The sequence below is a fragment of the Emys orbicularis genome, chromosome 1 (genome assembly GCF_028017835.1).
Source record: "Emys orbicularis isolate rEmyOrb1 chromosome 1, rEmyOrb1.hap1, whole genome shotgun sequence".
In the NCBI taxonomy this organism is placed as follows: Eukaryota; Metazoa; Chordata; order Testudines; family Emydidae; genus Emys; species Emys orbicularis.
In genome coordinates, this window is record NC_088683.1 from 112,171,059 (window position 1) to 112,196,596 (window position 25,538).

The following is a 25,538-nucleotide window of genomic DNA, read 5'->3' on the forward strand; positions in this document are numbered from 1 at the left end:
TGCCCTGGTCTCTGGAGGGACCAGGCTGGGCAGAGGAGCAGGAAGACAAAGGGTGCTGTCGCTAAAACCCCATTTCTTTCTCCTTCTTTCTGTAGGAGCAAGACCGGGGGACACTCCACAACCTTGATGGAGGCAGAGGAGGCAGCGGCTGGAATGGCTTTCTAGCCTGTTGAGGGGTGTGCAGGCCCAAAGACTGGAGGGTGGCAGGGGAGACTTTAAGGCTGTGGAGCCGTGCATCGGTCAGCTCTGAGAAGAGCCCCGCTCCCTCACACAGGAGATCCTGAAGCGTGGTCTGCATCTCCTGGGACAGCCTGGAGGACAGTAACCAGGAGCTGCGCCTCATGACCACCGCAGAGGTGACCACCCTGGCCGACGAGTTTGTAGTGTCCCGGGTCATCTGGAGGGCACCTCTCACCACTACTTTGCCCTCATCCATTAAGGTGGCAAACTCCTGGCCTTGGTTCTGTGGTCCTCCATGAGCTTGCTGATGGAGTCCCACAAGCTAAAGTTGTATCTGCTGAACAGGGCCTGATGGTTAGACACACGAAATTGCAGGCTGGCCGCTGAATACATTTTCTTGCCAAATAAGTCCAGTCTCGTGGCATTTTTATTTTTGGGTGTGCCACTGACCTGACCCCGCCCATCCCTTTCGTTGACAGCAGACACTACCAGGGACCTTGCTGGAGAGTAGGTGTACAGATATTCAAATCCCTTTGCGGGGACATAATATTTCTTTTCTGATTTCTTGGAAGTAGACAGAATGGAAGAGGCGGCCTGCCACACAGACTCGGCAATTTTCAGGACCTCTGGGTGAACAGGCAACGCGACCCAGGCCGGGGTGGCGGAGGGTATGACGTTGAAGAGGTCGTTGGACTCTTCCACCAGCTCCTCCATCTCCAAGTTCAGGTTAGCAGCCACCCTCTTGAGCAGGGCCTGGTGCTCTTTGAAGTCATCGGGTCGGGGGGGTGCTCATTGTCCAGAGACGAAGAGGACTGTACCGTTGGGGGAGGGGTGGCAGAGTGTGGGTGGCGGCTTCCTCTTGCTTATTGGGGACAGTTTTGGGCATCGGGGTGCATTTCACCGCTCCCACGTTGGACTCAGCACCGTGCTCCAATGCCAGGGCCGGCTGGGCCGGAGGCAGTTTGTCCAATGTGGCCTGAGAGGAACGGTTGGAGTACGGGACCAGTATGATGGGTACATCCCATGGGCTCCAGTATTGCCACTGGGCAGGCCACTGTCCCTATTTCCACACCACCGGTGCCATGCCTGTCTTGTGGGCCACTGGCGATTCACCTCTCCTAGGTGAGGGGCCGAACTCTCCCTCCGACTCAGACCATTGCCTTTCCAGTGACCGGGGCAGAGCCGTAGATGCCTGAGTCTGTCGGCCGACCCTTGTCGCTGACCGATAAGCAAAGGGTGAGGAATGGTGCCTGCCCAAAGAGTGGTACTGGGGAGTTGGAGACCAGTGCCGCAACCGGGAATGATTCCGCACCTACGCCTAGGCGATGGGGATCTGTGCTGTGGCTATTTCTGGCTTGAGGCCCGGCAGTACCATGAGTACAGGGATTGTGTCATGACTCGGGCATCCCGTGCCTCGTAGGTGGTGAACTTAGTGTTAGGGACCTGGGGTCTTCTGACTGGAGACCAAGGCTGTGGCACTGGGGTCCTCGGCTATGGTGACGGGGACGACGCCTGTGGTCTGGGGATGCTACGTTGCTTTAGAGGGAGGTTCCATAATTGGCTTGCCCTTTAGAGATCTGGGCCTTAACCAGGTCCATCGCCTGGCTTGGTGTCTGGGGTGCCAGCCAGCTTCCTTGGTCCTTGGCCATTGGGGAGGCCTCAGGCACAGGTGGCCCTCAGAGGAGCCGGATCCCCTGCCACTCCTGGGAGTTGGAGGTGGATCCCTGGCTGGGCTAGGGGGTCTGACCACAGCTGTATCTCCATGTAGCTCTGGGGCAGGCACATGGCCTTACACAGGTCCTTTGCCCGAAGCCCCCTTGTCCTGCGGTGCCGATGGGCCCTTGGGCTTCAGCTGCTTCTTGGGCACTGGTGAGGAGGAATGGTGCCAGCAGTGCACTGTGCGCTGATGCCAAAGTACTAGATGTGGAGTGCGATTAGGAGGGTTCTGAGGCAGGACAAAGCGCAGCCTCCATGAGGAGGTCCCTCCAGTGGATATCCCACTCCTTTTGAGCTCAAGGGCAAAAGTTTTTACAGATTCTGTACTTGTCTTTTCTGTGTGATTCCCCCAGACAGTTCAAACAGCTATTGTTGGGGTCCCTAATGGGCAACGGCCAGGTACACGATGAACATGACAAAGCCTGGAGAACGCTTACATGCTAAAGGCTGTGCGTGAACAGCCCAGGAGTGGGGGTTCTCACAGCAGAGCAGGGTAAGGTTGGCTCCCAGAGTCAAGGATTGGAGATATCTGGCCCGGTGATCTGTTAGGTAACACCAGAGGAATGTCACAGGGATCTGTCTCTATTTTGTTCCTTTTATGCTTTATAAAAAAAAAAGGTAACATGCTCTAAAGATTGTTTCAAAGAAGCAAGAAGCTCAGATTCTCCACATGACACTTAGGAGGGCTGTCTGCAGCCAGGATGGGAGTTCGCTCTCAAAGAAGCCATGTGCAGAAGTAGTCTTCTCCAAAGATATTTTCTTCTCCCACCTCACTAGTGCCCTCCAAACCATGAAAGATTCTCAGAATAGTCCCCTCTCCTTAAGCGCCTGTGAGATTGCACCACACAACCACCACTTTGGCTAAGAAACCGATAGCTATAAGGATTTATGGACCCAGAGATATTTAGACTCCTTAAAGCAGTTATAGCCCTTCCTCCCCCCCAATCTCCCACAGCACCCAGCCATTTAGTTCCCCCAAAAAACTTGTCTCATCCTGGAATTCAATGAGATTTGGGCACCTACCTCCTTTAGGCTCCTTTGAAAAACCCAGCCATTATGCCAAACAACTTCTGTCAGATGATCTCATATAGGATCACTCATGACACCTCATTTTCCAGTGTACATGAGGGAGAAATTTTAAATAAAAAACTCGAGTCTCATGAGGCCTTCCTTTTCAAGTTATCATTTCTGATTCACTCTGGTTTGTGGGGTTCCTTCTGTTTTGGTTGTGTTTGTCCTAACTTCATTGTATGTACAGTACAATAAAGCAATTTTGCTGTCACAGAGGAAAAGAAAAAAAAGGAAAAAACAAAAACAAAAAACTGAAAAACAGTTCCTGACTATTCCAGAAATGTTTCAGCATTTGTCTAAAGGAAGATTAAATATCTGCCCTTTGGTTTTTGTAATTTGTTTTCATATTCAGAGGCAAGCTTTCAGAGCAGCACATGGAAAGGGTATACTATTAAAATAGGAGACTACTTTTGTGCATATTTACATGTTACAAACTCTTATTCCATACCTATGAACTCATGTTTACATATATTTGATACTTTCATATAGCTGTGTATGTGAAACATTCCCAGTATATGTGAAACTGAAGTCTGCCCTTTGCTGTACTAACTACATTGCTATTAGTCCATATAGCATCTGTCCATCTGAGAAGCCATCTGTTGCACTATCACCAGTGTAGGAAGCACTAACGGTCTCTGGCTGTCGATGATTAAAGAATTTCAGTCTACAAAAGCTGTCAACCTTCTTCAAATCATTAAAAACATTATAATCACATAGCACATTACAAACAGTTCCAAGTCCTCTTCGGGATGAGAGCCATACTACTGAGAGAGAGTGTTTATTGCTGGCCAGTCCATACAACCATAGCCAAAACTTTTACTTAGTTTGATTTGGGAAGGATCAACCATCCACTAAGTGATTTGAGTAGGAAATTGGGCAAAAGAACAAACTTGGGACAGAGAAATCATTTAAGTATTCCTTACTGGACCTTTAGGCTTGGTCTACACTGCACATCTTAAAGTGGCACAGCTGTGCCACTAAAGCCTTGCCGTTGCAAAGCACACAGCGTAGCCACTCTTTGTCGGCAGGAGAGAGCTCTCCTAACAAAATAAAACCATCCCCAACGAGGGGCAGTAGCTCTCCCACCGACAAAGCGCTTTCCACACCAGTGCTTTTCGTCGTTAAAACTTTTGTCGTTCGGGGGATTTTTTTTTTTCACATCCTGAGCGACAAAAGTTTTAACAAAATTGCAGCTTAGACATAGCCTTAATATTAACTAAATTCAAAGCTATAGGTAATTAACAGAGGAACTGTACTTAAATGATAATGAGATGCTTCACTAAAGTAGCTAAATATAGACTCAAAATTCAAAGTGCTCTATAATCCATGTTTTGATTAGTTTGTCAGGTCATCACCACCACCACTCCCATAACTGCACTGGTCGTTGAGGAACCATCATTGATAAGCAATTAACCTATTGTCTCCACCCCTGACAATTGTGTATCAGTGCTTGAGTCTCCGCAAAGTCCATTCCAGTACACACTTATTATACCAATCCATCTCGTCTTCTGTCTACCTCTTCTTCTCTTCCCCTGTACTGTCCCTTGAAGGATGAACTTGGACAGGCCAGATGATCTGGTTACATGGCCATACCACTTCAGCTTGCGCTTCTTCACGGTTGTCAGGTGGTCTTCATATGACCCACCGCATTGGGTGATAATGTTGTGGACCTCTTCATTAGTGACATGGTTGAAGTAGGAGCTACTTCTGTAAAATTATGGGTCTCTCTACTACCTGTATTTTCTGTTCAAGTTCTGCCATGAGGATCCATGTCTTGCATGTATACAAAAAAAAAAAAAAAAATGGAGATGACCTGTGCGAGCTGCAGTTTCAGTTTGGATTCCAGGGAGATGTTCTTGTTCCTCCAAACTGGCTTTAGCTTTGCCACTGTTGCTGTTGTTTGCACAGTTCTTGCTAGAATTTCTGCCTTTGATTCTTCATCAGTGAAGATTGAACTGTTTCACTGTCTCCAGCTCTTGTCCACTGACAGTGATATGTGAGCTGATCCTGTCATATTTATTTGTCATCAGCTTGGTTTTCTCTGCACTGATTTCCATACCATATTTTGCAGAGGTTTCATCCAATCATTTCACAAGGTTGACAAGTTCATCTTCACTAGTTTGTCATGTACTTAAACTAAAACTTTCATTTTCCATCCAACCCACTTAGGCTATGTCTACACTGCACAGTGCTGATCTACCAAACTGCTGTATCACCCAGTAGTTAACAGGGACTTGAGAGAACCTTACTCTTCTCTTTACCCTGTTAAGGACCTAAACATTCCCTGCCCACTGCATTCTTCTCAGAATGACATGAAAACTGCCATTACTATTCCCTGAGTAACGGTCCCCCCAACTCAGAACCAGAGGTTCTCAAAACATTTCCCATGGTGTGGCCCATGTTTTAATAGAGAGATGGTCACCTGGACCCCTTCTCCCTCTACTCAGGATCAAATAAATATCCCTGTTACAACTACAGCATGGAGAAAATAAAGTGCGACATATACGTACAGGAACTCCTCACTTAAAGTCGTCCCGGTTAATGTTGTTTCCTTGTTACATTGCTGATCAATTAGGGAACATATTCGTTTAAAGTTGTGTAATGCTCCCTTCTAACGTCGTTTGGCAGCTGCCTGTTTTGTCCACTGCTTGCAGGAAGAGAAGCCCGTTGCAGCTAGCTGGTGGGGGCTTGGAACCAGGGTGGACCGGCAGCCCCCCCATCAGCTCCCCGCTCCCCTAAGTTCCCTCTGCAGCAGCTGTCCCTCCCCTCACTGCCATGTGCTGCTCCTGCCTTGGAGCTGCTCCCCGAGACTCCTGCTTGCTGTGCCGGGGGGAGGAGGGGAGGGAAAGAAGAGGGGGGCTAATGTCAGGGTGTCCCCCTGCTCCTGCACCCCGCTTACCCCATCTTCCATAGAGCAGGGCTCAGGACGGAGGGAGCTTGCAGCAGCTGCCATCTCAGCAAGCTGATCTAATTAACAAGGCAGTGTACTTAAGGGAAATGTACATATCTCCCTCCATTCCTGCTGCCTTGCAGAGTCAGAGAGTTAACCCTTGAGGGCTCAGCCAATTGCTAGTTCATCATTTAGCAGTAAGGGAAATATCCCACCCTCTGACTCCTCCACCTCAACCAAGCTTCACAATCATCATCACTGTGTACCAGTATTAAATTGTTTGTTTAAAACTTATAGCGAGTGTGTGTGCGTGTGTGTGTGTGTAAAAAATATATTATATATATTATATATAATATAATATTAGTCTTTTGTCTGGTGAAAAGAATTTCCCTGGAACCTAACCCCCTCATTTACATTAATTCTTATGGGGAAATTGGATTCACTTAACATCATTTCGCTTAAAGTCACATTTTTCAGGAACATAACTACAACGTTAAGTGAGGAGTTACTGTAACTCCTTTGAATGCACTGTAGCAGCCAGAAATGAAGAGGAGGAACCAACACCACGTAATCAGTTTATTCTCTGCCAGCCACCAGTGGTCCATAGAGTTCAGTAACCTCCGCTTTAGATATTGAAGACTAGGTCAAAGAATGCCTGTTTCTACAAAGTTATTAATGACTCAGGCTTAAAAACAAAAGAATTTCATGTTCTCTCTAGATTCTTGTATAGGTACCCATCACCATATTATGTGAATATCACCGCCAAGAGTAAGAAACAAGACATTATCATCTCCCGTCTTGCTGGCTTACAATATAGGAGTTTTTCCCCATGTTGGGGGAGTGGGGGCAGGGACGTGTAGAAGGCTACTGTGGGAAAGCTAGGTTGAAGAGAGGAGTTTTGCATTTAGTTCTGAATGCAGTGAGGTTAGAGGTCAACCTCTTATTTCTTCTACCAGAAAATTCCACAGTCTTGGTCAAAGTTCTGCCATGCACAGTCTTGAGTGTTGCCCTACCTTCATCGTTCCAGTCAGCCATGGCCATGGGGAGAGATGGACACTCTTAGGTAGATGGGGCCAATGCTAGACAGGGCTTTGAAATCTGGACAGCAACTTGTACCATAACTGTCGACTGTAGCTATTTTATGACAACTGTAAACTTACTTATAAAATCTAAATCAACCTCCTATCCATAAGACATTTTATTGAGGGTGAGAAAGAAAGGTCAGTTATAACGAGACTCCAATTGTATACCCCAATCATATTTCGTTCAGTTGAAACAAAAGAAAGGACAGGAATGCTTAGATATGCACAAAACTAGATCATCTTCTATATCACATGGCCCATGTACATAATTGTATCATTTCTTTTCAGCCACCAGTGTCTGGCATAAATGGTAAATCATTTACAAATCTATCAACACTGAGGTTTAGTGCAACTACATATTATGAATGGCTCCAGAATAATGTTAAATTATTTTTAAATGTTCTTGAACATATGAACTTCAGCCTCAGATGTGGCTGGTGATTTTTTGTTCAATTTTTGTTTTGATACATTAAAACTACACTGAAAAAGGAGATGGGAATAGAAGATGAAATAAAGGAAATTCCTAAGAATGTACAAAACATGGAGCAACCATACTGGTCACGTAAATTTGGATCAGGTAACAAATATACACACATCCATAGTTACAAGTACTGTTTCATATGATCACATGTATCATAATGCTGTCCTTTTTCACTGTGATATGTAAAGCCAATAGTCCTCTCAATAATTATTTAAAACAACTTTTTATCCAACAAATTTTATTCCCCTAATAAAGGCTAAATCAGTACATTCTAAAATGCCTTTTGCACATCAGGAACTCAAAGAACACCAAAAAAACATCAGTTACAAATATAAAATAAATCTACTTTTATGACAAGCTAGAAACACAGTAGTTAGGCCTAGTGGAAATATTCAGTATTGCCTTCACTGACATTCCTCCCCTCCATCCACCTGATGAAAATGGCATAGCACAAGTCAGTGTCTAGAAATCATAACTCTCACCATTGTAGTGCTACAAGGTGAAAAAAGTTGTGTTGGGGTTTTATTTGCGGGGAGGGGGGGTTCATCAGCATAGTTTCTCCAACTTTATTAAACTTTCTCTGATTCACTTTGCACACTAACTTGTTTTCTAGGAATATGATTAATACTAGAAAAGTATTTCCAAACTAAAAATAAACTAGGTGATGATCTTCAGCACTCTCGTTTTAAAAAGCTGAGTGGCTATGCTGGAAGGGAGGGAGAGTAGGAAACATCCCCTGCAACTTTTGAGCTCCTAGAGAGTTTATTAATTGAGTCAGCCTGGAATTGCCTACTAGTAAGACTACACAATCCATTTGTTTGGAATTACACCTAGAGAAGAATTATGCATTTTCTCAGCCAGTCATCATGATGCCTATATATCGCAAAGTGCCACTTTCACACAGGTAAACCTAAGAAAGACATGGCTATATCAAGACAGAAAAACAAATTACTTTAAAATTAGTATGAAGCCAGTTTTCCTTTTCACTAAATCCATCACAAGAGAAGGGTGACATCTGACAGTTATAAAAAGTCATCAAATCATGGATTGAGGAAATAAAGCAAAATTTAAGAGCTCATTGCCAATCCAGGGCAAATTATCTTTCTGTTGATACATTGTATGGGAAAACCTTCCATACGTACCTATTTCTTATATAAATACTTCTATATTGCTCACACTATACTAGGTAGCTGCTCAAGATCAAGGAATTCACTACTGAAAAGTCATATATGCAGGAACCCAAAGTTATAAGGTATGGTAAATACCATCATTATTCATGTCATTTGTTCGCTACAGGAAAGGGCTGTTTTCTAAGCATGTTCTGGTTACTCTATTTTTCATTGAAGAAAAAAATCATTCAACTTTAAAAAGACTCAAGAAACTCTCCCTGACTTTTCTGAAAAATTAGGAACAAAGCTAAAATACAGGTCAAAACACCATATACCATTCTGTCTATTAAGTTATACTAGAAGGGTTTTTATTTTGAAATTTTCCTTCAAATGTGTATTAGTCAGTAAGTATTAGAGAATGGTTGTAGTCAGAAAATTGCCTGTAAAAACATCAGATATATATTCTCATTAGCTTCCATATCAAAAGTTGCTCAGTTTAGATTTATATGATAAAGTTGACACTGAGCTATGAAAACTCAATTTGGGATCTGAACGAGACACTTTTCTGCCTTTTATACCAACACCAATAATAGTTCTGAAGTCAGTACTTTACTAACAAATTAATTGATGAGTGAGTAAAACAGAATCCAGTTCACACTGCCACAGGCATAGTGGTACTGCCAACGCTGGGGGGGGGGGGAAGTAAGACAATGTTACTATTTGGGCACATCAAGAAGTAGATAATCCTAAATAAAGTGTGATTTTATTTTATTGTACCAACTTCTGTTGGTGAAAGAGACAACTTTTGAGCTACCCAGAGCTCTTCCTCAGGTCTGGAAAAGGTAACAAGCATGTCCCAGCTAAAAACAAGGCGGAACAGGTTGTTTAGCATAAGTAGACCATTCAAGGTGAAGTGGCCACCAGTTAACACTTCTGCAGCATAGGACAAAACAAGGGGAGCTTAGTGGATTACAGATTGTTGTAATAAAATAAATAACTCTCGAACACTCCTGCATGAGCATCAACTTCCTGAACACCATGATCAGCTTCAACAATGGAAACCTACAGACAACTATATACAACAAAACCATGGATGACCAGATTTACTTTAACAGATTTGTTGGTGTGTTTGGGGTGGTTACTGGAACTGTGATCTGCAGCCAGTCTCTCAGCTCCACGGAATATGCTCAGGAGAGCAAGTCCGGGATACACACCTTAACACACTTAAAACCGATCTCACCAAACAAGGACACTTCACCAGAGAACTAGATCTCATCATGGAATGGGCCACTCAAATCCCCTGAGAGAATATGCCTCAATATGCCAGGGGGGGGAAACAGTGTTGCAATCTCTCATGATTTTGTCATGAGTTTCATGATAATTATTGTTTTCCTTAAAGCCCCAGCTCCTGGAGTCAAGTGGATATCTGATGATTTCAGCCTTCATTCTTAAAAAAAAAAAAAAAAAAAAAAAGTAAGTTTCTAGCCCTCTTGGCTGTGGAGAAAGCTTCAAAATGTGACCCCAGTGTACCCCAAAGGCTCAAAAAGCAGAAAGCAAATAAAAAGAACACCAAATCTATTATTTTTACATAATCTCATGATTTTAAAGCCAATCTCATGATTTTTGAATGTTTGGGGTTGGCAATACTGAAAAACCTTCAGACTGCACACCCCTAAGGCGTCCCCTATCATCCCACACAAGAACTCATATGAGGTATCATTAAACTACAACATATACTCGATGGGGCCCCCCATCCTGAAAGAAATCTTTCCCAAACCACCTCTTCTGGCCTTCAAACAACTCCCAACCTCACCAAACTCATCATCAGAAGCAAGCTCTGCACAGACCAGGACCCACCAACTCAAAGCGGCATCAGACCCTGCCAGATCAGGTGCAGAGGTGTTAATGGGCCACTTCACCGTGAATGGCCATACTGGGTCAGACCAATGGTCCATCTAGCCCAGTTTCCTGTCTTCCAACAGTGGCTGCTGCCAGATGTTTCAGAGGGAATGAACACAACAGGGCAATTGTGTGTTAACCACTTATGCTAAACAATCTGTTCCACCTTGTATTTAGCTGTGACACTCTTAGGGCTAGTCTACACTAGAAGCACTACAGCACAGCACCACTGTAGCGTGTCTGGTGAAGACGCTCTCTGCCAACAGGAGAGAGCTCTCCCGGTGGCATAATAAAACCACCTTCCCAAGAGAGGATACTATGTCGGCAGGAGAAGCTTTCCCAACTACGTAGCGCTGTCCACACCGGTGCTTAGGTTGGTGTCATGGTGGTGGCTTATTCACACACCATAAGTTATACCAACACAACCTGTACTGTAGACAAGCCCTGAGCATCTTTCCCAGCCCCGAAGAAGAGGTCTGCATAGCTCAAAAGCTTGTCTCTCATCAACAGAAGTTGGTCCAATAAAATAAAACAAAAATACTTTATTTAGGTCCATTAAAAGATATTACCTCATCAACTTTGTCTCTCTCATATCCTGGGACCAATACAGGTATAACAACACTGCAAACAACGTATTTTATATTTATTTGAAAAACCCAGGAATGATCTATGTTTCAAACCAGTTAGTAATGGTAAAGAGACATTGTGCTTGACCTTTATTTGTTGACATGAAGAACAATAGCCCATGATTAAGGTCTATACATCGTATATTATACAACTGAAGGTATTAACCATATTGAAATGCTAAACACAGTGGGTCAGGTTCAGTCTGTGGAGTTACACAAGCAATTAGTTTGACCCATTGTTGTTTTACACATGAAGAATTTTTTCGATTACCACTAAAGCTGCCTCCGCTGAGAGCCAATACACTGAGAAGTCATTCCCATCTGCTGCCACAACTGCAGCACAGCAACTCATTTAAGCAGCCTTTGTGGTGAGAAACTGGAAGCTGCCTGATATCTTAATAGAGAAGTGTTTACCCAGCAAATTTATAGCTAATTCATCTACTTTCTAGTCACACTTTTTGTTAAGAGGGGTGAGGGATTCTTTATTTTTTAGGAACATTCAGTAGATAAGATCTGTGTGAATCTCTTGTTACAGTCATGTGAAGAGAGCCTGTGTACAACATACACTTCCTTTGTGCTCGAATTCAACTGCTGGAGAAAGAGAAGGACTCATTTCTGTCAAATACAGAGATTTTCTACTGTAGTTTCAGCAAGCCTCCTATAATCTCTAGGGTGGGGAGAAAAAGCACCAAACCTCCTTTTATGAAGTGTACAAAGAAATGGATATACATAATAGTTAGAAGAAACACTAATATGTGGTCAAATCTCATTCATTGTAGCAATACATTTTAATTAAAAACACAAGGTTTTTCTTACTCACTTATAAGAATCCAAATCACAAATCTTTTGTTTTAACTTATATGGGTGTATTCCTGCTAAGGTAACTGTTGCACAGCAGCTTTATTACTTATTTGCAAACAAACAAAATCCCCCTGTTCTTTTAGGAACCTTGCTTCAGGTATTACCGGTACTTTACATGACAAAGAACACTCTTGTTATCAGCTTGCAAAGCAAAAGAACTGTGTTCATTCAGTTAAGTGTATTACTCCTGAAATACCCTAGCTCAGAGGTTCTCAACCTTTTTCTTTCTGAGGCCTCCCCCAACATACTATAAAAACCTCACGGCCTACATGTGCCACAACAACTGTTTTTCTGCATGTAAAAGCCGAGACCAGCATGAGGGGGTTGCTATCAGGGCAGCTGTCCAGGTCCTGCAAATCTAAATTGCTCAGGCTTTGGTTTTACCTCCGGGGGCGAGGTTCAGGGCCCCAGGCTTCAGCCCTATGCAGTGGGTCTTTGGATTTTTGCCCTGAGCCCCAGGAAGTCTGATGCCAGCCCTGCTTGGTGGACCCTCTGAAACCTGCTTGCAGCCCCCCAGGGGGCCCCACACTCCTGGTGGAGAACCACTGCCTTAGCCTATGAATTACTGTTTAATGATGGCCCTAAGTAAACCCCATATAAAAAAGTGCAGTCAAGAAATATAAAAGTTAGTATATGACTGAGTGTAGTCCCAACATAGATACACACATATGGTTTGTCAACATGTACCAAAACCACATGCATATAGTGCTCAGTATCATAGAAAGCAACAGAGGTTCCTCAGAATAAGTGCTACCTAGCCACTATTGTTTTAGAGTTAGTCTACACTGCACACTACTTCCAGCAGCATGTAGAGTACATACCTTGCATGCCGCCTAGCATGGGTATAAACAACAACAGAGATGGTGAGGCACTGCTTAGGCAAGTAAAGACGCACCTGAACCTACCCAAGACACACCTAAGATGTGCATCCCCAGTCTATACTGTGATTTTTAGCTGTGTAGTGTCCCAGTGCTGAAGCCTTTCCCTGTTGCAGGGAGCTGCCCGGTGTCTCTCCCCACCATAGGGGAAGACTCTGGCAACAAGGAAAGGCCCTGGCAAAGGGAAGGCAGCGGGGAAAGGCTTCAGCTACCAGAAGCCTTTCCCTGCTGCCTCCCCCTGCCAGAGCCTTTCACTGACACATGTAGCTATACACCACAGTGTGGACACAGTCTGGTTCTCATGCGGGCATGTAGCTACATGTATCCTACACACCACTGCCAGTTTGTTACCATCTGCCATGAACCAGCTCCAAAACACACATTTATGAGTCTGCTGTACTTACCAGCTTTCAGATGTCACCAGCCTCCTCTCAGAGAGAGACCTTTCTGTGTGAGGTATCTAGGAAAAACTCCCTCCAGTTGAGGAGCTCTTCTGGCATCAAGCAACTGGAATGCAGTCCTCTGCTCACTTCAAATCATTAACCTGCTTCTGCTTTTCTAACCACCACCTGTTCACCTTATCTGGAAAGAACACTTATCAGAAATCTGATCCTAGCTCTACAGAGGCAGGCACACACAAGCCATTGCAAACAATAGCGCAACTCAAACTTCTTTGGCTCAACACACACCGCCCTCCTGCACTTCCAAAAAGAAGTCTGTTCAAACTACAGTACCAACACTCCCCCCCACTCCCCCAACACACACTAGTACTGATACTAGAGCTGGTCCAATAACTATTCAAATACGTTGTCCAGGTTTTTCCACATTTAACAGATTTGTTTGTTCAAGGCCCAGTTTTGCTACACTTACTCATATTGAGTAGTACCTTACTTCACGAGTAGCACAACTGATTTAAACAGGGCAGAGTAAGACACTTCAGCCTGAGTGAAGGTGGCAAAGTTGGGCTTTGAATATATACATTAATAATCCACCAGATCTAACTAAAAACAGACTTTAGCTAAATAATTTTTAAATGTATTTAAACAGCTGGGTCTTTAAAGGAAATTTACACAGTCACATTGTGGTTCCCTTCATTCCCACCCCTACCTGAAGAAGCTAGACAAGTGTTGTATATGGAAGGGGGGGGAGGGGAGAATGGAAGGGGAAGAATCCCTTGAGCATTTTATACACACACACACACACACACCCCTTAGTTTTCTTCTGTCACAAATGCATTTTTAAACTAGCAAGCAGAGTTGAACCAATTGCATTGTATATAGCACAGTGAATTACCAAAAATATGCACGTATGCATTGGGTAGCCTATCCCCACTCAAGCTTTATGTCCTACATAATGCTTAATGCAAACAAAAAAAGTAGAGCAGCCATTATTTCTGCCCAGTTTTCTGCTCTCCTTCCTTAGTGAGTAGGTAAGGAAAGAGATGGGACACAGAGAGAAGTGTTTTGCTGGTGCTGGTCCAACAAAAACAATTACATTTCATACACTGAAGGACAACAGTTGAAAACTGAATTTTCTTCTGCAGCCAATTCTTTGTAAAATGCTATTGCAATTGAGCACCTCTGACTTCTGCTGATCTGTAGTGCATCACCTAAACGTGTCCAGACTGACAAAGGACAATAGTCAAGAAGTGTGATGAAAAAGCTTATAGCATGCACGATAGACCTGAGGAGAAAACTCAATTAATCAGCATAATTGACCAGCATAATTTGAATTTACAGTGGCACTTGTTATGTCTGTCTCTTTACAGTGGGTTTTCAAATTGTGCTTTCACTGTACCTATTCACACACCCTATTGTGCCTTGAGAAGGATTTGAGGATCCTAGAATATAGCATGTTTCAAAGATAATTTGCCTATTTTGTCAAATGCACCATGTCAAATGGATTAACCCTTCTCACTGTATCCAATCTGAATTGCATTTGAAAGAAATGATGGTAAACTATGGGGGGGGAAAGTAAATGAATATTCTGGCCCTTGCAATGGCAGGTGTCAAACTACTGAAGCCAGTGACTTGGGATACTCTGAGAATCAGTTTTGAAAAGACACTTTTCATTCTGCTTTATTGGAAGAATGTTCCAACAGTTGGGCTAGGACTGGGAAGCCCTGGGTTCAAGTCCTGCTTACCGAAGACTTCCTGTGTGACCATGGGCAATCTTGTGACCTCTCTGTGCCTCAGTTCCTCATCTATAAAATGGGGATAATAGCACTTCTACCTCACAGATGTGCTGTGAGGATAAATACACTAAAAATTCCAAGGTGCTCAGATATTACAACAATGGTGGCCATATAAGTACCTCAAATAGAAATAGGTCTATTTCGATATTCATACATAACTGAACATGCTCCTGGATTATTTTGCCAAAGAAATTCTGAAAGATCGTATGAGGCATTTAAAAAACAAAACAAAACACCATCTTTAAAAAGAGGATCAATGCTCCTTCTCTCCGTTGTCATGTACTGCATGTTGCTCTATATGTATGCTGAAGACCAAGTGTTTTATCTGTATTGTTAAAAACCTGATCTGGTGAGACCTGTATTAGAGCAATGAGGAGAGGGATCGGCAAAAGGCTGTTTAACAGAGTTGGCTTAATAAAGGGAAAGTAGAATTGCCTTTGGAACATTTGAGACACTCTCTTAACAAGAAGAGGATGTTGTCTAAGGAGGTTTCCCTTTACAGCTTCTTTCACTTGGTGTTTTCTAGATTTACTTCTTTTGGAAAATAAGTTTTAAAGTCAGTGATATTCAAGACCTGAAAACCTTGCTGTGTCCTTTAAATCTTCTGTATTTTGTAGTACCAGACTTATTTTAAAAAATGGTTGAAACTAATCAGAACCCAGCTTCAGTGAGATTGTTTAATGGCAAACAGGAAATACTGAAGAAGTAAAATATTCATGACAATAGGATTCATTTGCTATGTGTAGCTGCCAAATGTAGCAGCTCAGCCTTTAGCCGAGGCTCAGACTTGAAATAATTGCTAGATTTATGCTAGGATTTCTGGCTACAAATCATACAAGAGATAAGGAAAAACCCACAATGGACTAATTAGTTACACAATTAATAGAGGGTAATTAAGAAAAGCGGCAACAATTTAGCTATTACTGTCAAAATCACCTGCTGATAGATTTGCCCCAGCTGTTAAACCAGGAACAATGTAGATCTCCATAACTATTTAGGGGAAGGGGAGCAGAAATCTGAGCAAGTCAAGTTACAATAGTTAATTTTAGGGGAGAAAAAAATAAATAAAAATCCTCAGAAATGGGCAGCTAACTAGAGAACCTTCAAAAGAGTTCGTTTGGTTTGGAAGTTATTTCCAGATTCTTTCCTTCTCTCTCTCAGATACACACACAATTTTTCTCAGCTCCATGAACAATAGGCTACCTTTCAACATTTCCCATACATCAGGTTACAATGTCAGCCTTGAGAAAAGCCCAGGGAAGTACTTTCATTACATTGCCATTGAGAAGCTTTAAGTTTAGGGCCACTTTCCGATCAAGTCACACACAAGTGACTATCTTTAGTTACACAGATGCAAATTAAGGGAAAAATTGGGCCCTTCAGCTCTTATTTGTGCCAAAGAGCCAACAAAATACGCTGAGAGGCAGATTTAAAAAAAATAAATATATTGTGTTCCTGCAGTTTTAGTCTAAAGATACCACCCATGTTTGGTATGAGACAGGGTTCATCTTTTAGGAAATTTAGAATTAGAGCTATTCTTGCAGAAATAGTAACAATTCAGCCCCTAATAGTGGCAAATATCAGTGGACACTATTTATTTGTGCAAAGCACCAGTGTACTCAGGCTTTCACATTAGCACTGGACTCTTTCCTTATACACTTTTTGCATACCCCAGTCCTGATCCTGCAAACATCTACATGTGTTTAACTTTACTCTTGTGTGCAGTTCCATTAACTTCAAAATTAAATATGCATGTGTTTGCAGGACTGGAGCCTGAGTACATAGGCAGTACTCTGAATGGAATCAAATTCTAGGGAACAATGGTTATTGCATTATCCCTTACAAATCTGGAGTAGGTGGGAGCAAGAATAATTACAAGGCTAACAGTTGATTCAAACCACTGGTAAGATTTTGTTTTTTTATTAAAATAGTCTTGTATTAATGGCTGCTAGTTATCACCTGCTAAGTGGAGACTTATTTTCACCTTATGACCACACTGATTAGTGTTGTACAAGTAGGTAAGGCTGCAATTAAGTCAGAAAGTCAAAATGAATTTTTAATAAAGTTAACGTAGTTGCATATTTAAATTAATAGGCATCATAACTAAAATTCAAACTTGGAATGATCTCACCCACTGGTGTCAACTCATGGTTTTATTGCCAGTCTCATGCTCTTTGGTGTTTCTCTTAAAGCTGCAGCTCATGGAATCATGGTTATTACATGAAAATCTCAGTTATTTATTTTAAAAGTGATCACTTCTAGCCCTCATGGCTGCAGAGAAGGTCTGGAAAATACGAATCCTAGAAGCTCAGATGGTACAATCCCACACTTAACTTTTTAATTGAGTCTCTCAGTATTTTGGTGTCCCACTCATGATTTTTGAAGGCAGCAATACCACTGGCCCTGGGGCAGACTGGTTAGAGCTGAAAAGGACTCTGCACTTCTAGATGGAACTGAAATACCTCTGTGGTGAGCTGTACTATGAAACAGTAAAAGAAATGTAAAGCGCATCCATTTGAAAATAAAAGTGGTATAGATGGACCCAACTGAAAAATGTCACTGGGGGGCGGGGGGGGAGGGGGAGGGAACGGGGGACACAACTTACCCCTAAACCTCAAGAGAACTTTTGTTTAAATCTACAACAGTGGCTTACTGGCCCACAAATGCCAGTTACGCTAATGTCATTAGCCACAATTACCCATTTCCTACTCACATTAAACCAATCTTTGATGGACTATTTTGGGCTTCATAGTCATTTACTCGAGTCCTGCTGAAGTGTCACATACTGTACAGAAAACTGTGGCATTTTAAGCACAGACAAAAGATTAGAAGATTATTCCATCACAGAAACATCATAATGTGCTCTTTTCATGCAACATGAAGCCAGACTTTGTTTTTAAGCTAAAACTTGCTTCCAAGTAGTATTTGTTTTAACAAACTGATTCTTGGGCAATCTGTGTATATAAAATGTATTAATTCCATTTGGTTTTATGAACTCTATTTCTGACTGTAACCTTTGGATGGCCTTAAAACACCCATTTTATAGCAGAAGGCAGACCAGGTCAGAGTACCTGAAATAGGGCCATCAACAAGTGAATAGCCTAGCCCTAGTGGAACACGGAGGTGCTACTATCAGAACTATTAATTCTGTCAGCAGTCCTTCCGTAGGGGTTGGAGGATGGGAAATCCCTAGTGGAGGAGGAAAGAAGGAAAAGGTGTCAGACCCTACCCAGCAAGAGGGGGGCAAACCTCTTGCTCAGTCTTTTGGTTCTGGTGATGGAGTGAGGGTCAGAGGGACCTGCCCCCCCACCCACCCACCCACACTGACCAAAACCCAAAAGACTAGAGGGGTGAGGATAGTGGAGAGAGGGGTTTAAATTCAGGTTTCCATTGCTTTGCCTAAATCTGTATCTTCTGTTTTCTGTGGCTATGTCGAGACTTCGAGCTAGAGATGTAAATTCCAGCTTGAGGAGAGACACCAGTGCTAGCTCTGAACGAACTAGTGGCTGGCAGGTGGGGCCGTACCACAGAGGCTACACATTACTTTTAGCACACTAGCTCAATCAGAGCTAGCGCAGCTATATCTCCTCGAACGCACACCTCTAGCTCAAAGGCTAGACATACCCTAAGCATAAAGTGTGTGTTTAAGCCTTTACAAAAGCTATCTTCCTCAGTTTAATGGTCACATGGTCCCCAAGGAGTTAAAAAATTGTGCAATGAAGTGCACACAAGGTTGAAGCTTGGGGTGGGGGGGGGGCTGTGCATAAACTGTTGGAGGAGGGCTTCAGCACTGGTCTTGAGGCTTAGGGCAGTTGGACTGCAGGGTCCCACCCTCCAAGGAGGAGGTGCCAGACAAACTCTACACCTGGGAGTGTGCCTAGAGGCCAAATCTAGAGATAGCATCTGGACACTGCTTAGACCCATTTGGCTTGCAAGCAAGTCGGATCCAAGGATTGGGTCCAATTATAACAGCCTGAGGACCATCCACAAAAGGGGATCTGTCAGGGCTACAACAAACAAAACCCAATAACCCCTTGGCAATGCACAAAGGATGCAACTATAGGGGAACAAAATTAAAGAGACTAAGGGGAAATCCAACCTCTATTCATGTCACAGACACAAAGTTATTTTATACTATTCTTGCCAATATCTATGTGTAATTTCCATTGACATCAACAGGAGGTGCCCAAGTACATTTTGAGGAAAGGCTAGACCTGTGAATTTGGTGCATTTTCATGCAAGAGGCTTGGAAGTTGAACCCTAGGATTTAATTCAGTGGGCCAGGGCTTTCACCCCTTGTCTTTAATCCACCACAACTCTGAGACCTGATTATGTTTTAGCTCCATTCCACCTTTCCTCCTCCTCCGTTATCCTTGAGGCATTTCAACATTGTCTCAGAGTTTTGGGAAGATCTCGCTCATTCTATCTGGCGAAATCTCACCCATACTGGAGCTATAGTCTATGAATAGAGGAGAGCAGAAGTGCCAGCAGCGTAAATCTCACAACAGCAGCATGTCTGCTGTTAATCAAGTAACCCATAGCGACATCTCTTGTTCAGTGTACCACAGAGAGTTCAAAGCTCAAATTTGCCTCAGCCGCCACTCATGTGTTCCCAGAAACCAAACCAATCAGTGATGTCATGGTCATCTTCGAACTCGAAGCACGAACAACAACATGAACATCCATGACACAACAGAGGGTCCTGTGGCACCTTTAAGACTAAACAGAAGTATTGGGAGCATAAGCTTTCGTGGGTAAGATGACACACTTCGCAGTAATTCTTAGTACACCACCACTTTATTGCCCTGCCCCCACTCTACAGCTCCTGCCCCCAATTTTAATCCATTTTACTTCCTCCAGTGCAATCAGAGCCAAGACAAACTGCTTTGAAGCTCATTTAAAGTCTTGTCTTTAGATGCCTGATTTTGAGAGCTATTGTTCCATTGTCAGTTTCTCTCAACTGTCCTTCATTTGCTTGTGCCTGCTCAGCTCCAACTTCCCTCCAATGAGCCCCTGAGCTTTTGTTTCTCCCCAGAACAATAGATATCTCCTGCTTCTAAGCTACACTGGTTTGTTTTATTACCTCAGCCCCACCCCCACTCCTGCCCCCTTTGTCAATTTTGTCCGTCAGTTGCATCCGCACTCCTAGACTGTACACATTCAGCCAGCCAGCAAATAAGAAACAGTCTTATTTGCTGCTTGGTTGTACAATACCTAACACAATGGGGTCCTGATCCTTGATCAGGTGTCCTAGCATGAAGGCCCTGTTGCGCTAGGTATTGTACAGTAACAGAACAGCAATTTATGCTGCCAAAGCCACCTACTGTTTAAAATGCCACTTCCTCTGATAGGGCATGTCTGCACAGAGAGTTAGTGAGTGGCAAGCTGAAGTGTAAACTGATAGCACTTTAGCCTGCTGTACACTAGCTGGCTGTGTAGTCCTTGCTACCACGCACTAAAAGTTCCATAGCATGCTTTGACATACTATTTACTGCATAGTAGCAGGGTCCACGTGGCCAGTTAATATGCGGCATGCTACAGCACTGTGGATTTACACCCCAGATTGCCAAACGCTAACTCTTCATACAGAGGGGCCCTCAGACAGACGCCATTTGCCTACAGCTAGTTCAAGAGGACATTTAACAGTCTTTTTGAATTTCTTCTGCCTCTTCACGTTATCTCCATTTCCCTAGAACTACTGACAAAGTGTAACTTTACAAATGCCTACTCTGAACAGTATTGCTGTCTTCAGGTGTCAGAAGTATGCCAGTTTGTACATAAGTGCTTGAATTTAGACTGATGTGAACAGCTACAAATATGATTAAGAAGAATCCCTGTCATGTGCCCTTTGGAGACAAAGAATCATTCATATATTTTAAAGGGCAGAAGGGACCATTTATGATCATCTAGTCAGACATACTGCAGAACAGACCAGAGACTTCCACCATGGGGAGTATGGCCATACCTCTAATGAGTGAAATAGGGAGTCTAATGTCCTTCACGGAAAAGTCTTAATTGCAAAATTTCTAATTGATAATTTGATGCAAGTATTATACTATAAATTGTTCAGATTTTCTAGCATTCTTAAATGTTGAAAGGTATCTAGAACTCTAGATAAATTGAAACAAGGAAAAGGAGCCATTGATTTTGGTTTTTAGGTTTGGCTGAATTGTGTTTTCCCCTCCCTCTTCCAAAACCCTCCATTAGCTGCGTGCGTGTTTTAGGTTATATGGCGAGTCCAGTGAGTAAAATGGTCAACCACTGATTAATGATTATACTGACACTTGTTAATTAAGAGGAACAGATACAGCCAAAGTTTACCTGCACCTATTTGCCATACAAACGTTGGATAATCATAAATGGAATTTTGATTGAGAAGCTAGGAGGGGAGGTGGTCCACCATCAGGAATGAGAGGTAGGTGTTCCACAAGGCACTATTAAGAAGGGGTCCACAATATGAATAAGTTTGACAACACCAGTTTTGAAAACCACATGTTGACAGACACGTGAAAAAGGACAACACTGACCAGAGAGCAAATTAGTCATTCCTTTTGCATCAATAGTTTGCCTTTTCCAAACGACCTGGGGAAACTTGTGCTGTAGTAGTAACAGCACAAAAGCAACATGCTTCCTGAGCAGGTTCCTTTTATTTTTCCAAACCATACACTTATTTTTGGCAACATCCAAACGTCTCATGTTGCCTGCACATTGAATTAGTTAAGAGAAACAGTGTTTTACATGCATGAGCCAGTTTCAACACTGTAGGCATGCAGCTAGTCCAGGAACTACTACCACCACCACCATTGCCTCTTCATTTCCCACCTTCTACCAAACATTCTAAAGGAAGTGGCTAAATGGGCATATTTTTATTATTTTGACATGTTTGGATGCAAACCTCCCTCTCTTACTAACCAGTCATTGATTTATTGACAATGACTTCATTAAGGGCTAAATCCTTTTTCTCCTAGAAGTTAGTGTTATGGGTTTGATAGGGGAAATTCTACAGTCTGCGTTAAACAGTAAGTCAGATTAGATGATCATAATGGACACTTCTGGCCTTTTAAAAAACAAAAAACTTAATCAACCAAAGGGTGTTTTGCAGTTAGCTTCTGGTCATTTTAGTCCTAAATGCTGAAAAACAAAAAACTAACAGGAAACAAATATGCACACTTAATGTTTGAGAAAAGCCGTCTGTACCAAATATACCAATGACCGACTACGTATCAAATTCAGTCAGGGTGTGATTCCAATAGCGTCAATGTTTTAAGTAAAGTTGGATGCCTGTAGTGCTGACAGGACCATTAAGACTTAGGATACCAAATTCTGCATTTTTGTTATTTTCACACAACTCTAAGGCTTGGTCTACACTTACCCCCCAATTCGAACTAAGGTACGCAACTTCAGCTACGTGAATAACGTAGCTGAAGTTCGAAGTACCTTAGTTCGAACTTACCTCGGTCCACACGCGGCAGGCAGGCTCCCCCGTCGACGCCGCGGTTCCCCCATCGACGCCGCGGTACTCCTCTCGTCTAGCTGGAGTACCGCAGTCGACGGCGATCACTTCCTGGTTCGACTTATCGCGTCCAGACAAGACGCGATAAGTCGAACCCAGAACTTCGATTCCCAGCCGCCGAACTAGCGGCTGGGTGAAAACATACCCTAAGTTGCTTCAATGGAAGGTGTGCACGTATATCTGCAAGCAGAATTTAGTCCATGGTGGTAATAATCTGCAAAATAACTGCAGACTGGGAAATTGTATAGCCAACACAAATTTCCAACATGGTTTCCCATAAAATAATTGCTAGTACATTCCTCAAATTTTTTGGAGAGAGAAAATATTTTGAAGAGAACTTCACCCTGTTCTCCCCAGCTTGTTTTCAGATATTACACCGGTCAGAATTTGTTGGACAATTCACCTAGTAGAGTACCAAAAAAGAAAAATCTTGTGTATACCAGGGAAGTCCAATATATGACAAGCTTTAGGTCACAATGGCCTCCATTGTGTCTAGATACAGTACTGTAATTGCTGTCTACATTAACTAATGCTCATTTTGGTTTTCCCTGAACACATCATATAGCAATCAGATATTCAATCACTACAATCCAATCAACCGTAATGCGGTGGGTGACTCACACCCAGGAGCAAGGAGAGCGGATGCCCAAAGGTAATTATTCATTTCCAGAGGCAGGAAAGAGAATCAGGGCACTGTTTATTTTGTTCAGAGCTCTCAGCCTCTATTAGATTCACTGTTTTAACACAGACATCCCTTAAAGCACAGCACAGCACGTTACTGAAGTCTCCTTTATTTCATCCCCTGCAATAAGCAGCAAATTTTAAAAAAAGCCCATAAGGTATTATTTGAATAATCCCATGAGATCATATCCATTTGACGACCTGAGGTACAGCAGCAGTAGAGGGAAATCACAATCTTTTCTGCTAGACTTTGCAAATACCTTGCTACAGCAATACTGTACGGAATGCAGGTCACCTCAGTTCTCTGAAAGCAAGACAGGGATATAACACGATACTGCAGTATCTAACACTGCTAACATGTAAGAGCCTGGCAGGCAATCCTATACAATGGGGAGGTATGTGGGGCAGAGGTGATCCAGTAATTTTTTACTCAGAGGAAGAGAACCAAGATAAGCACATGCTACGCATAATCGGCCCTCCCCACCAGACTTTTTAAAAAAACAAAACCCCACACGTTCCTGTCATACATAAATATGAACTCTTTCCTCTAAAAATTGGAAAAAAAAAAAAACATTTATGACAGTAAACAATCACTGGTCTATGTGCTTTGAGCAATGTCTTGCATTATCTACCCTCAAATGAATCCTCTCGAGTTAGCCTACCTACCTTAAGAGAAGCCACACTGCAATATTGCACTCAGACTACACAGAGCGACTGGATTAGAAGCGGATGGTTCTGTGAACTTGAGCCATAGCCTATATCCTCTGATAGGCCAGCCAACTCAAATCAAAAGCACCACCACACTTAAGTTAAGGGTTTAGTTGTGTGGTCGGGACTCAAGTTAGGGGCAACACTAGAGTTCTAGCTCAAGTTAACTCTGCAGTGAAGACAAACCCTTAGCTGTGCTCTTCGTAATCTAGGATTAACCAGATTTCTACAGGCCAGGGTTTCTCAACACATAGGCCATGACCCAAAATTAGGTCCCCAGAATGTGTCAAAGGGTCCCACGGCTCCAGTCCGGTGGGGCTGGCTGGGCTTGGCTCCAGGGGGCCAGCTGGGTCAAATTTGAGTGAGTGATGCTGCAAACCCCACATACTAGGTTGCAACACCCAAAGCAGGGAGTCAAGACCAGCCAGCTATGTGGGACTGGAACCACAGGAGCTACCACTGCAGGGTGAGTGCAGAGTGGGCTCTGCAAACACCCACTAGGGCCTGCCACCATACTGGAAGCAGGACCTGACTCCCCACCCCCAGGGTCTGTTTACTGGGTCCTGACAGGCCATCAACATTTACAAATGGGTTCTGAGCACAAAAATGTTGGGAACCACTGCTGCAGATAACACGCCCTGCAATTTGCAGCCACCACTTTAAAATCTCTCCTAAGTTTCCAGTACAATTTTGTTCAGCTTTTAATTAAATGTCAACTTCTAATAGGCAAATAATTTGTACTGGTCCTTTGGGTAGTCACTTAAACCAGGTTTCAGTTTAGTTTTAAAATAATCAGATTGGCATTGAACGCATCACTATGAGTTACTGTGGCTCAGTTATTAGCACATTTGGATTTCACCTTACACCAAAGGCTGATGTGCAGTACAATCCTTAAGTGGGCGGGCGGGGGGGGGGGGGGGGGGGAAGGCTTGACTATTAGGAGGTGCTATTTTTCATTCACAACAATGAACTGGAATACTTACCGCCTGTCAATATACATTAGAGTCTATGGTGCATCTCCCAAAGACTAGATATAACCTACAATGTTCCCTACATGAACAGATTCGGATGCCCAGGTTGGTGCAAGAACCATTGAGTGCACAGTGGTTACTCCAGTTCCTGAGTCTGCTCACTAGCCATACACAAAACTTACTAGTTTATGAAGAGCTTTTAAATACCAGCTGTATACAAAAAAGTCTAAAATGTGCTCTAATCTCTTCATAGTCTTCCATACAAGCCCATGGCACACGGGTAGTTTTTCTATTTGTCTGACACCCAGACACAGTACTTCTGATGCTACGAATGTTGTGAGAATTCTCCCGGCCCCTTACAGTAACCTAAGTAGCTGGCATATTTTTCAAATGCCTGGCATGAGACAAATATTTCAATATTTCTGTGATTCAATGCACACAATACCTGACAGGGTGCAGTTAGGTAGGGAGGCTTCCTCAAGGTCCAGCTAGCATTTTACGAAATATAGACTGCACAAGATCTGGCACCCTTCCTATCATGCCAACACCCAGCTTTACAATGCATTATGTTGTGCCTGAAGGCTAAAGTCTATGTTTGCAGAATAGGAGCTAGTCTGAATCACACTTTTCCCTGGGCAAAACTAAAGGAGAAAATTTCCCAAGTGATAATGAAAAGAA